The following is a 13,205-nucleotide window of genomic DNA, read 5'->3' as shown; positions in this document are numbered from 1 at the left end:
TTTTACAACCACCATTAATGCTGACTGAATACAATAATGAATGAGTGATTTTCTTTATATTGTTGCTAAAATAATAATATCCTTGAAAGGTCATGTTGCAATAGAGGTTTTTAAAAGAGAATTCTCATTTGAAATTGACAATAACCTAACAAAACCTTGCTGTTCACAATCATTTAAAATAAAAATGCCCAAATTTCCTGAATTATATAATTCTTTCATTTGTTTATGGTAGGAACATCAGTTTGGTTCTAGCAAAAAATCATTCATGCGATACAGGGCTTACTCACTGTCTTTGGGAAAGAAAATAAAAGTAGTATCTTTTTACTATTGAGAAAATTTATGATTATTAACAAAATGTTTATAGTTTTTATTTATGTTAAATTTCCAAATGAGTATTATATGTTTATCACCAGTAACTTCACCTTCCTTGTTTTAGTAACTGGAGGTTTTTGTTGTTGTTAAGTGCCTTTGGTCTGGTACCAACCCATAGCGACCTTGTGTACATCAGAATGAAACAATGCCCAGTGGTGCACCAGCCTCACTAATGTTCCCATATTTGAGCCAAGTGTTGCAACTAAGATTTCAATTCATTTCCCTGAGAGATTTCCTCTTTTGGACTGCCCCTCACTTTACCAAACATGTCTTTCTCTGGGACCGGTCTACCTGGTGGCCCTCAAGACTTGAAGGACAGCCAGTGTCTCACAGCTGTCTCACTGGAGTGAGTTGCACTGAGCCATTTGTACTGCTTTATAAATTAATTAACTGTTTATTTTTTATGTTATTTACATAAATATATATAAAATTATTAGTGTCCTGGTTTTGTTCCTCTCAAAACCCTGTCTAACAGAACTAACAAAAGGACAAACTGATCTGTCTTGGAAGAAGTACAACCAGAGTGCTCCTTAAAGGTAAGGAGGGTGATACTTCTTGTTACATACTTTGGATATTTCCAGGAGAGACCAACAGTCAGCCAGGTGACAGGGTCTGACAGTCCCCAGCTCAAGAGATGTACACTCCAGTAGCATGGTGAAGCAGGTCTTGAAGGAACTTCAAGTGACAGTGACACAGTCCAAGTGTTAGGTGTCTCACAGGTAGTGTAGATTGCAAATGGAGGCACAGAACAAGCTAAGGCAGCTGCACACTGGTCTGATGACCAAAGAGCAAGAAAGGGAGAGGCAAGGCTCACCGAGCCATTTATCTCTCTGCCTTTCAATTAATCTCACATGTGTTCATTGGCCATGTTGGCACAAAAAACCTACCTATCACACCAGTCCATGGTATTTTCACTAGTTTTCTTAGCACCACAATACAAATGCATCAACACTTCATAGAAAATGATAGCAAATATTTACTGTAACCCTAAACATAAGAGATGAAAATGATCATACTTACCTGACTGGGGAGACACCATGATCAGGAAGGTAGTTTTCCCAGGGCAAGGCTCATCCATTGCACTGTGGATGTGCTGACTCCTGTGATTTCCCCAAATGCGGGAAACTCGACTGCATAATTTGTGGTAGTGGGGGACTTTGTTTGCGCTCTCCCCTGAGAGAAAAAGAAAAAAAAAAAAGAAATGAACATGATCTTCAAATATCCTTGCCAATGTAATTTATTTCCCTTTATCTTTTATTCAATATTCCCACATTGTCTTTTATCCCGTAAGTATGGCTCTAGTTATGTTTTACTTTATATTTATTCTAAATATGATTAGATCCCTTCGGAGACCAAATTAGTTGTGAAAATGGGGATGGTCTGGGTCTTGCTTTCTGGAGTGTTCTATGGGAAACTGTCATCGGCTGAGATGTACCATTCCAGTACCTTTCAAGTGGTAATTCTTTTTATTGGCCTACATAAAAAATACTTTGTTCCATTTTTCTTGTTCAATTATCCAGTCTTCCTTTTTTCAAAGAGTTGAAGCATTCCCAAAGACAATGCACAATGTTAAAGAAAGCAAAACCCATTTACCTTGACTGTCTACCACTTAGGTGTAAAGTAAAATAGACAATTAATAATCCAATGGTATGTCTGCTAAGGCATGTGATACACATCATTGTATTCTTACACTTGGGGAAATATTTCTTTTAGGCTTCACTGAAATTTGCTAATACGTTGAAATATTTTTTGTACCATCCTTCCGTGACTTCATACTTTTAAGGGACTAATCCAGAAAGGCCTCAAGAAGAAAGAGATTGAATTAATGATGGAGTGGGTGATGATTATTTCTTGATACTTTGTTGATCCTTTATAATAAATGCTTATTAATTATATGGCCATCTATCCCTTGACACAACCTAAATATGTTACATATAATGCACATATTGTGCACTTTTTCCCTATTAGGAACACTTATAAAACTTAAATTACCCTGGGTCAGAGTCATAGCTCATTAATTTTATTGACAAAAATAAATAAAACAATAAGTTGGTAGCTTTCCATCAATCCTTTGGTTGCTTACATAACAGAAATTTTAATTAACTTTGATTGCTCAGGTGTATCTGCAATATCATTTCAAAGTAGTCGTTATGTGCAGTCTGTGTGCTATGCTTGTCATTTTTCTCATATCTTTTGCCACCATTATTTTAGCAGCATAAATTCTATATTGTGAATAGTGTTGTAAGGACTGATGTCTATCCAGTATGATTTTTCCATCTCTCCTGCACTTGTCAGCAAAGGAGCAACTAGTACAACGAATGTCCGGCTAGTGAAGGAAGAGCTTGTAGATCTCTTGAGAAGCAGTAATTTCTGTGGAGCTTCAATTAGAGGTTTGGGAAATTTCATTGGAATTACCTGATTAAGGGACTGGAAAAATTATCTCTTTAATAAGAAAAATCTAGCTCCATAAGCTGTATCTATAATGTTGGAGAGATAAAAATAGCCGACCTTTTGAATAACTTCACAACAGTGGAAGAAAATGTCTACTAAGAAATAATTGGTGGCATTGCAGCCATGGAGACCACTGGGATGCTTGTTAACAAAATAGTGATAGTTGTACTGTGGTGCTGTTTATATATGTATGAAAATAATGCCTCACAGAACTGCATAAGTGGATCATTCCTGTCTGTTTCAAGTCTGTGGGTTAGATGTTAAGCCAGAGGCATTTCCTGACTCATGTAACTGTTTGTGGTCATCTAATCTGGTGTCAATTTATGGATTAAGACTATAGGGGTGGAAATCAATCTGGAGATAGCCAATGAGACTTCTGTGGGCATGGAGTTCTCCTGAGAATTCTGGGAAATCTGTTGCTTCCTCCTTGGAGGCAGAAGACACCTCTCTCTCTCTGCTACTCCCTGGGAGACAATGCAGAAGACAAGCCAAATGGACACAACCAGACTTCGGAAGTCAGAGAAGCCACAGAGGGACCCTTGCCAGCACTCAGATGTTTCCAGTGACACTGGATCCAAGGACTTTCTACCCTCACTGGCCTGTGATCTTCTGCATTAGGTGTCATTGCATGTGTTTCGTGAATCTGAAGAGGACTTTATAGATGGATATCAGAAAAATAGTCTAACATTGGACTTGATCTGGACTGGGCTGGGATGTTTTCTTAATGTTCAATTGCTCTTCTACATAAATCTCTTTCTTATACACATAGGTTTGTCCATGGATTTGCTTCTCTAGTCTATCCAGACGAACACACTGTTGGAGATTAAGAAGCACAAAGCAGGAAAATCACAAGCTGACGATGAAGAGGGGGATGAATTCATTATGAGGGTCATGGCTGCAGAGTCCAGTGACTCCAAAGCTGATAGGTCAGATGGCAGGCTCCGGATAGCTCCCAGGAACAGCAGGCAAGATAGTGGGCCATTGACTCAAGTCCAAAGCATAGGAGGTTGATGTGCCAGATGGGAGATCCAGACAAAGCAAGAAGCACACTAACTTCCCCACATCATCCACTTATATAGGAATTAGGCCACACTCTGGAGAAAATTTCTTTTCATTTGCATGATTTAAGAGACTGTACTCCACCATAATCATCTTACAATTAATTGGCAGCTAACAGCAGGTCTCATAATAAAGTTAATATTTTATGTTAGGTAACATCATGGAGGATTACTAGGTCTTTACTGTCACGTCCTTGAGAAGCCTAACCAAGCCAAGTTTGTGAAAGCCTAAATGTCACCCCTTGTTACTTGGCATCTGTGCACAGCTCCTTACATTATGCATAATTTTGATAAAATGCAATAATAATTTAATTTTTGCATCAATATGATACAACTAATATGAATATAACTGAAATGTACTTATTACATTTATAGATTATCAAAACAAAAATATTTGAAGCATGCATAATGGCAGAAACACTCATACCAATTGCAGTCTTCATTTCTGCAACTTATACCAGGGCCTTAGCCAGTATTCAAAACCATTTTTCTGGGAAGATGGCACCCACGTAGAATCTCCTGCTCTGTGCTTCCATTGTTAGATCAGAAGATTAAGAGGTAAGGAGGCCAATCTTGGGAAACTGGGTACAAGAAATAAAATCCCAGTGTCCTAAATTTTGTGGTTCAGACCTCTCCTTCCAGAGCCCGCTGCAGCACTCTGACTTCAAGGTGCCTTCACGTGAGCTTTCCACATCCCTCACCAGAAAAAGAGGGACAGTGTTTGTCACCCCTCCCTTCACCCTAGAACCAAGACCCATCAACATGGTGTGTGACAAGTGTGGGTCATAATCCCAGCCCAAAGGAAAGCCTCCAAAAGTCATTCCTGAGAGCTTACCCCAGCGCTCCCCTCTCTACTAACAAATTTGCGGACTTTATACCTCCCCTCCCCTGCCAGGACTAGAGGAACTGTGTAGGTGACCCTATTGCCCCTTTACCACAGCCATGTGCATGGCCAGCCAGGGTGGTGTAATGATAGATAATTAGACACAAATTTACTACATTCAGAGAGCAGTGGTATCTGCCTATTACAAGGTCCTGGGTCCTTTACCCACTGCAGATCACAGATTCCAGGAACACAGCCTACCAAGTTGCATGACAAAGAGCAGGCACTGCGGAGACCTCAGAACCAGTGAGCCCTAAACCCACTCGTCCAATTGAATCCCCCTTCCCTGGGGGATAGTGTGACAAAGCCCCCATATATGACACCTTAAAAGCCCATAAAAAAAACACAAAATTTAAAAACATGGTCACTCTGAGTCTGGGTTGGCTGCCTTAACTTGAGTGACTAAAGACTAGGTTCATTAGCAACTATTTAACATAACAAAGCACAGAAAAAACACCAGGCTTTTAAAGAGCAGCCTCAGCTAAAAACAAGTTTTACTAGGTTGTGCTAGTCAGAGAGTCCTAGGGGCATAGAGACTTTTCAAAGATCTCATAATAGCAAGTCAGTGAAACCAGCCTTCCACATAAGACACTGGCACACTGAGTAGGACATTACTGTACTCTGCCTGATAAGCTATTTAGGTAGGTAACAGGTAACCCCACCCCACCCTTGGCTATCTCACCATCTGAAAAGAGCAAACCCTTGGTCTGTATTCACCAGAGATACATTCTCTTAAGATAATTAACTCAAATCAAAAGGACAGAGCTCTCATAGTCATACCAGATGCAGAGTATCCCCTAGCCTGAATCTTCCTCCCACTCTGACACCCTACAAGATCACAAGGTAGTAAGAAAACATACCACCAAACACTGTTCTTACATAATAGACAGGGTTAAAAAGGGACTCTGGTAGATTCAGTATACCCCTCTCTTACCCCAAACAAGGTAACCTCTGAAAACCTGTTCCCTCACTTCAGCAACACACAACATCCTTTAACTTACCTAGTAAGATCATATCTTCCATAATTCTCTTCTCCATCTCATTAAAAATTACTGTACTTAATGGGAAGGCATCCTATGGTTAAATACCATTACCTGAAACCGATGCTAGTGCACCTAAACTCTAATTACCCTTCTAACTCAGCTAATACACCCTTCTCCTCTAGGTACAATAAGTTGATCCTATTTGATCCTACCCTAACCTAAAGAGACAGCCCCTCCTCCCCACACATCCCAAATCAGCTCACCTAAGATGGGGCATGCGCAGGATCTAACACCTGCAGCTACTGTAAAAATCTAGAGAAACAAATCCAATTACTGACGATGACCCAAACATGATGAACCACAGAAGAGGCAGCCCTTGAACTGCCAGTGAATATTGCTTAGTGCCATATATCAAATTAGGGGATCGATCCTGAAAACAAATGTCAAAATTGAGATACTAGAAGCCTCACAGTGAAAAGAAGTCCAGGCATTAAGAAATAACATGCAGAGAGAGGAAAAAAAGGTGAAGAATACTGACAGTAGAATGTCAGAAATGGAGAACCACTACCAGCAATCTCGAAGATAACCATGCAGAATTCAGCAAGAGAAACAAAAGGTACCCAAAGAAAGCCTGAGGAAGGTGTGGGATTCCATGAAGCAAAACAATGTTTGAATCATTGGTGTCCCAGAGCATGAAAAAAGAAATAAGCCTACAGTTAAAACAGTAAGGGAATTCTTGGAATAAAATGTCCACAGTATCACAAAGGGGAAGACAATACCATTCAGGAAGCAGAGAGAACACCAATTAGATTAACACACAATAAAACACCACATTAAGACACAGTAGTCAAATTATCCAATTTCAAGGAAAATGAGAGAATAATGAGAGCAGTCAGAGAGACAAAAATAAGTCACATATAAAGGCAAACAGATAAGAATAAGCTCAGACCTTTCTGCAGGGACTATGTAGAAATGAAGCAATTTAGGCAACGTATTTTTAAAGTTGAAAGACTGCAACTGCAACCCAAGGATCCTTTTTTCCAGAAAAGTTATCCATCAAATTTGAAGGAGAAATTAAAGTTTTCTCTGGTAAGGGAATATTGAGAGAATACATCAAACCAAAACCTGCATTACAAAAACGACTTTCTAGGTGTTTATGGCAGAAAACCAATAACTACAGCACACAATTATGGGACCACCACAGGGTTTAACACCACCTAGAAACCAACACACTGAAAACAGTACCCAAAACAGTACAGATCCAACAGAGATGCGAAGAAAATTTAACTGAACACACAGACACAACAACCTATAAAGGAGAAGAAAGGAAAATAAAAAAAATACAAATAGTATGAAATGACAGCAACTAATCTATATTTAGATTTTGAACACATATATTAAAAGACAAAGTGTAGCAGATTGGATTAGATAACAAAATCTATCAATTTGCTGCCTTCAAGAGACACATCTCAAACTCACGACAAAAATAGACTGAGAGTGAAAGGATCGTGAAAAAGTTACCAAACAAATGAAACCCCCCTATAAGGCAGGGGTGGCAATACTCATCTCTGACAAAATAGACCTCCAAGTATGTGACATATCGAGAGATAAGAATGGACATTACCTATTGCTCAAGGGATCAGAAGACCAAGAACTCATAAGCATCATAATCATATAAGCCCCTAACAAAAGACCCTTGATATTCATCAACCAAATCCTCTTTCCAAGAAGATGGAAAGAGACATCACTGAATCAACAATTGTAGTACGTGATTTCAATATACCACTCTCAAAAAGAGAGAGCAACAGTTAAGAAATTCAAGAAAGAAACTGAAGACTTGAACTGCACAACCAAACAATTTGACTTATTAGACATTTTCAGAGCTTTCCAACCCAAAGCAAAATAATACACATTGTTCTCCAGTGCACAAAGCTCATTCTAAAAATTAGACAACATGTTGGGGCACAAGACAAATTCAAACAAACAGAGGTCACTGAGATCACCTTCTCTGACCACAGCACCATAAAGTTGGAAATTTACAATAGAAAGAACAAAAAGAAAACAAACACAATACCTGAAGAATTAATAACACCCTTCTCCCAAACCAATGTGAATTAGCCCAAATTAGAGAGGAAATTCTGAAGTTCCTAGAAACCAATGAGAACAATATTACAACATACCCAAATCTATGGGTCACCACAGGGTTTAACACCACCTAGAAACCAACACACTGAAAACAGTACCCAAAACAGTACAGATCCAACAGAGATGCGAAGACAAATTTATCCGGGGTCACTTTATTATAATAAATGCTCATGAGAAAAAAGAGGGGAGAAGGAGGGACAGCACCATAACCCCTCCAGCAGCTGGAACATAGTGAACAGCCTAATTCGTCTCACAACAACAACAACAAAAAAATCATAAAGATGAGAGTGGAGATAAATGCCCTGAAAAGCAGGACAATGGACAGGATCAATAGAGCACAAAGTTGGTTCTTTGAAAGGATCAACAAAACCAACAAATCACTAGCAAACTTAACAAAGGAAAAGAAGAACCAGGCTTCAATATCTATATTTGGGGATGAAACAGGGGAAGCCCAACAATCCCCAATGAAATGAAAAGATTAATTACACAGTACTGCAAAAATTGTATCAAAAATTCCAATAATTTGGTGGGCATGGACAGATAGCTGGAAGTTCTCTCTGTCCCCAAATTAATACAGGTTGACATGAAGAACTTGAATAGACCCACAGAAAGATAAAAATAGACAATGTCATCAAGAAACCCCCAACTACAACAAGCCCCAGTCCAGACGGCTATGCAAGAGAATTCTACCAAACATTCAGAGAAGAGCCAGATCCTACCAATCCTACATAGAAACAATCCCTTCAGAACATAGAAAGTTATGGTGAACTCCTAAACTCATTCTACGAAGCCAGCATAACCCTGATACTCAATCTGGGAAAGACCCCACTGAGATAGAGAGCTACTCATGAACATACGGTAGATGCAAAAATACTCAACAAAGTCTTGGCCAAGAGAATCCCAAAACATATCCAAATAATAATATATTGTGATCAAGTGGGATTCAGTTCACCAATCGAAAAACAATAATTGTAATGCACCACATCAACAAGGAAAGGGACAAAAACCGTATGATTGTATCAACTGACACAGAAAAGGCATTTGAGAACATCCAACACCCATTCCTAATAATTTCTCTCAAGAAGATATGCCTAGAAGGGAAATTCCTCAGCACAATAAAATCCATATGCAAAAAACCAACAGCTAATACTGTATTACATTCAATTAAGAAAAGCAAACATTTCCACCAAAGAAGGGAACCAGATAAGGATAGCCTTTATCTGTACTTCTATTCAACATTATCATGGAAGTCCTGAGACAACAGCAAGATATCAAGGGTAGACAATTGGGTAAAGATAATCTGATTTTATATATTGAGAATCCTAAGGGGTCCACAATATGATTGTTGAAAACAATAGAAGAGTACAGTAGCATAGCAGGATACAAGCAGACATCAATTGCATTCCTATATACCAGTGATGGGAACACAGAAAAAGATATCAAGGAATCTGTATCATTCACAAAAGTCACACAAAGCTAATGCATGTAGGCATAATCCTAACAACAACAAAGACTTGTGCAAATAAAACTACAGACCCTTACTACAAGAGACCAAAAGTAATCTACATAAATGGAAGAACATTTTGTGTTCGTGGATTGGAAGACTCAATATAGTGCAGATATCAATACTACCTAAGGTAATCTACATATTCAATATAATCATGATCCAAATTCTAGTATCATTCTTCAAAGACATGGAAAATCTGATTACCAACTTTATATGGAAAGGGAAGAAACCCAGGATAGGCAAAGAACTCCTCAAGAAGAAAAATAAAGTAGGAGGCATTGCACTTCCTGACCTCAAAACCTATTATATAGCCACAGTTGTCAAAACAGCCTGGTACTGGTATAACGATAGATTATTGAACCAATGAACAGGACAGAAAACCCAGAAATAAAAACATCTGCATACTGACATTTGATTTTTGACAAAAGCCAAATATATATATAAATAAAATGGGAAGCAATAAATGGTGTTGGGAAATTGAAATATCCACATACAGAAAGATGAAACAAAACCCTAATCTCATTCCATGCACAAAAATAAACTCAAGGCTGATTAAACACCTAGAGGTAAAGCCCAAGGCTATCAGGATCATCAATGAGAAAATAGCGACAAAACTAGGAAATGTATTGCAGGGAATCCCTGGGCTAGCTGAATTAACAAAGGACACACAATCCATGGAAGATAAAATAGATAAATGGGACCTTTTAAAAATAAAGTACTTGTGTATATCGAAAGACTTCATTAAAAGAATAAAAAGAGAGCCCACAAACGGGGAAAAATATTTAATAATGACGTATCAGACAAGGAAATAATTACGAAGATCTATAGAATTTTGCAAATTTACAACCAGAAAAATATACTAGCCTTCTGAGAAGGTAGGCAAAAGATCTGAACAAATGATTCACACTGGACACTAGAATGGCTAATAAACAAATGAGAAAATGCCCCCAATCACTAGCCATCTGAGAAATGCAAATCAATAAAACGACGACGTGATCCCACCTAAAGCCTATTACTGTAATCCCATTTAAAATAACTGAGAACCACATGGGTTGTAAAGGGTGTGTTGGGATAGGAACTTTTATCCACTGATGGTGGATTTGGAATTACATGCAGGCACACAGAAGGCGATATGGTGACACCTAAAAGAGTTGGAAATTGAACTACCTTGTCACCAGCAATACCATTACTGGGCATATACTCCAAAGAAATAATTAACAGATCATGAACATGTCAGGGGGAGGTAGATGCTAGCAGGCATCCTCCCTGAGATCTGTTGCCAGATTGCAGTGGGCCTGCTCCCTGCTGCTGGGGACAATGGACAGGCTCCTGTAGGCAGAGTTTACACCCTACTGATAATGGTTCCTATGGAGACCCAGAGAACAGGTCAAAGTTAAGCTGCCATCCTAAATCTAGGATCCGCCCATCTTGTCACATGTATAACCCCAATCCCTCCTCTTCCTATTGCGTGTATGTCCCTACACCACTCCCTCTCACTGCTGTATAACTTATAGTGCAACCCCTTCCTATGACGTATGACTTTACCTGTAATTAGTGGGCTTGCATGCCCCCAAAAGGTATACAGGCCTGGGTTAGCAATAGAGATCTCTCTTCCTGGGCACTCACTGGGCGCTCCCCTCTCTACCCCCTCTCCTCTCCCATTGTCCTCTCTCTCTCTCTTGTTCCCTTTCCAGTACTCCTTCCCTTCGCCCTCTCTCCACATGGACCACCAAGCTGGGCTGAGGTGAGCAATGCTACTATGTAATGTGTCTGACTACATTATTGCAATATCTCTCATGCTCTCGATGACTTTAATATATATATTATATATTATTATATAATTTAGATTTATATAATATAGATTATATATATATCTCAACCGTACAATTGTGCATTACTGAACCTATGGGTAGTAGTAGTGGGGGGGGGCTGGGCCCCCCACCATGCCCCCACAAACTTAATACTATAAGAACAGGCCTTTGTTTTCCCATGTTCATCACAGCACAGTTCACAATAGGAAGACACTTGAACCAACTTAATCTCCATCAATAGAAGACTCAGTTTAAAAACTCTGTGCACATAATCCAATGGAATACTATGCATCCCTAGCAGTGATGAAACCACGAAACTCCTCAACACATGGAGGGACCTGGAAGACATTATGCTGAGTGAAGTTCGTCAATCATGAAAGGACAAGTACTGTATGAGACCACTGCAGTAGGAACAAGTAGTATGACAGGCATAAGCTTGAGATTGTAGGGCATCCAGTCTTCTGTCTGGGAACAGCCTGGTAAAGAGCCAGACCAGTGCCAATGAACATATCATCCGCTTCAGGTAAGTATAGTGTAGGTCAATGGTCAGAGGGCACCTCATGACATCTGAGATAACATGATTGGGTCAGAGGTGTCCGGATGATCTCTGTTTAATGGTTGCCTATATGGAACAGGGGTGAAGTCCCCCATACAGGTGGGCAGCCCTGTCAGAGGGTAGAGGCTTACTGATAGGAGGGGCAGCACAAGAGAGAGGAAAAGGAATGGTCAAATTAGGGCCATCATAGGTGTATGTCTCTTGAGGGAAGGACAGGGAAGACCGACTGCCAGATGTAGAGAGGAGAATCTGAGGATGCCCTTGGCATCACTAGGTAGGGAGGGTCTTTAGTGGCATGCAGCAGGAGGGTAAAATTGACCTAAGGTGTCTGAAGGTATCCTGGGAACTTAGGCATAACACTGGGATACTAAATTCTGGATCTTCGGAGTGCAGCTCACTCTTCAGAGGGTGCAACAGTGAGACCCCAACTGGGAATTCCACTGCGTGAATTGCAATCTACCTCAGACACACTTGTAACCTGTGGACTTAAACTGGTAAAATACTCAGTGTCTGAGGTTGAAGACTACTATACCAAGAGAAATCTTCTTATTGGCTGGACAACAAACAAGGTCTTGGTTCATCAATGCCCTGTGCACTGTATCAAGATACTTATTGTCCCTGCAATCCTATGACAGTCATTCTGCCATTTTCTGCTAATGCTCATTAATTTTAAGGTGTATTTCAGAGATGCATCACCACTGGGGATCAACCTCTTGTAGCTGTGTTATTTGTTGCCTTATTGTTTGGCAAATGAATCCCAGGGATGCTGAGCCTACAGGGAAAGAAACTATAACAGGGGATTGGGGAAGGGGAAAGTAGAGGCGTGGCTGAGATAAAAGGGTGAAGATGTCTGGGGTGGCTAGGTAAAGATGACTGGTTTCTACAGAATGTGTCATCCTATCAACTTGATGGTGACACTTTGGACATATTTTGGATATTTTATCTGGAGAAACTAGTCATTGGAGAATATGTTTGATAATGTGAAATGGCAACAAAAATGAGAAAGGCTGTGTTAGTCCAGGTAGACTAGAGAAACAAATTCATAAACATGCATATGTGTATAAGGAAGAACTTTATATGCAATTGAACACTGAGAAAACATCCCAGCCCAGTCCAGATTAAGTCCATAAGTCCGATCTTAGCCTATATGTCTGATACCAATCTATAAAATCCTCTTCAGACTCATGAAACACATGCAGTGATGCCATTGCAGGAAGATCACAGGCCAGTGGATGGAAAGTCTTGTGGATCCAGTGGTGGTAGAGGCATCTCAGTGCTGTCAGAGGTCTCTGTGTTAGTCCTCCAGCTCCAGGGCTCTAGCATAGCTCCATGTGTCTGCTCAATAGGAATATCTTGCAGAGAGTGAGCCTGTGTCCTGCCTCCAGTGAGTTATTTATCTCCTTAGCACCTCCAAATGAGGTCATTAAGCTGCAACTTGA

General features: G+C 39.8%; 1 non-coding gene across 1 annotated transcript; it reads left to right on the top strand.

The window, feature by feature from the left end:
* Positions 1-1,384: 1,384 nt before the first annotated feature.
* On the top strand, positions 1,385-1,548 carry LOC115871775. The gene has a single exon (XR_004047478.1). It is a non-coding gene; the product is annotated as a U1 spliceosomal RNA (small nuclear RNA).
* Positions 1,549-13,205: the final 11,657 nt, after the last annotated feature.

The sequence above is a fragment of the Echinops telfairi genome, unplaced genomic scaffold (genome assembly GCF_000313985.2).
Source record: "Echinops telfairi isolate 266 unplaced genomic scaffold, ASM31398v2 ScPeMD7_7401;HRSCAF=8416, whole genome shotgun sequence".
Classification (NCBI taxonomy): domain Eukaryota; kingdom Metazoa; phylum Chordata; class Mammalia; order Afrosoricida; family Tenrecidae; genus Echinops; species Echinops telfairi.
The sequence above is the reverse complement of the archived record's forward strand: the minus strand, read 5'-3'. Positions and strand labels throughout refer to the sequence as shown.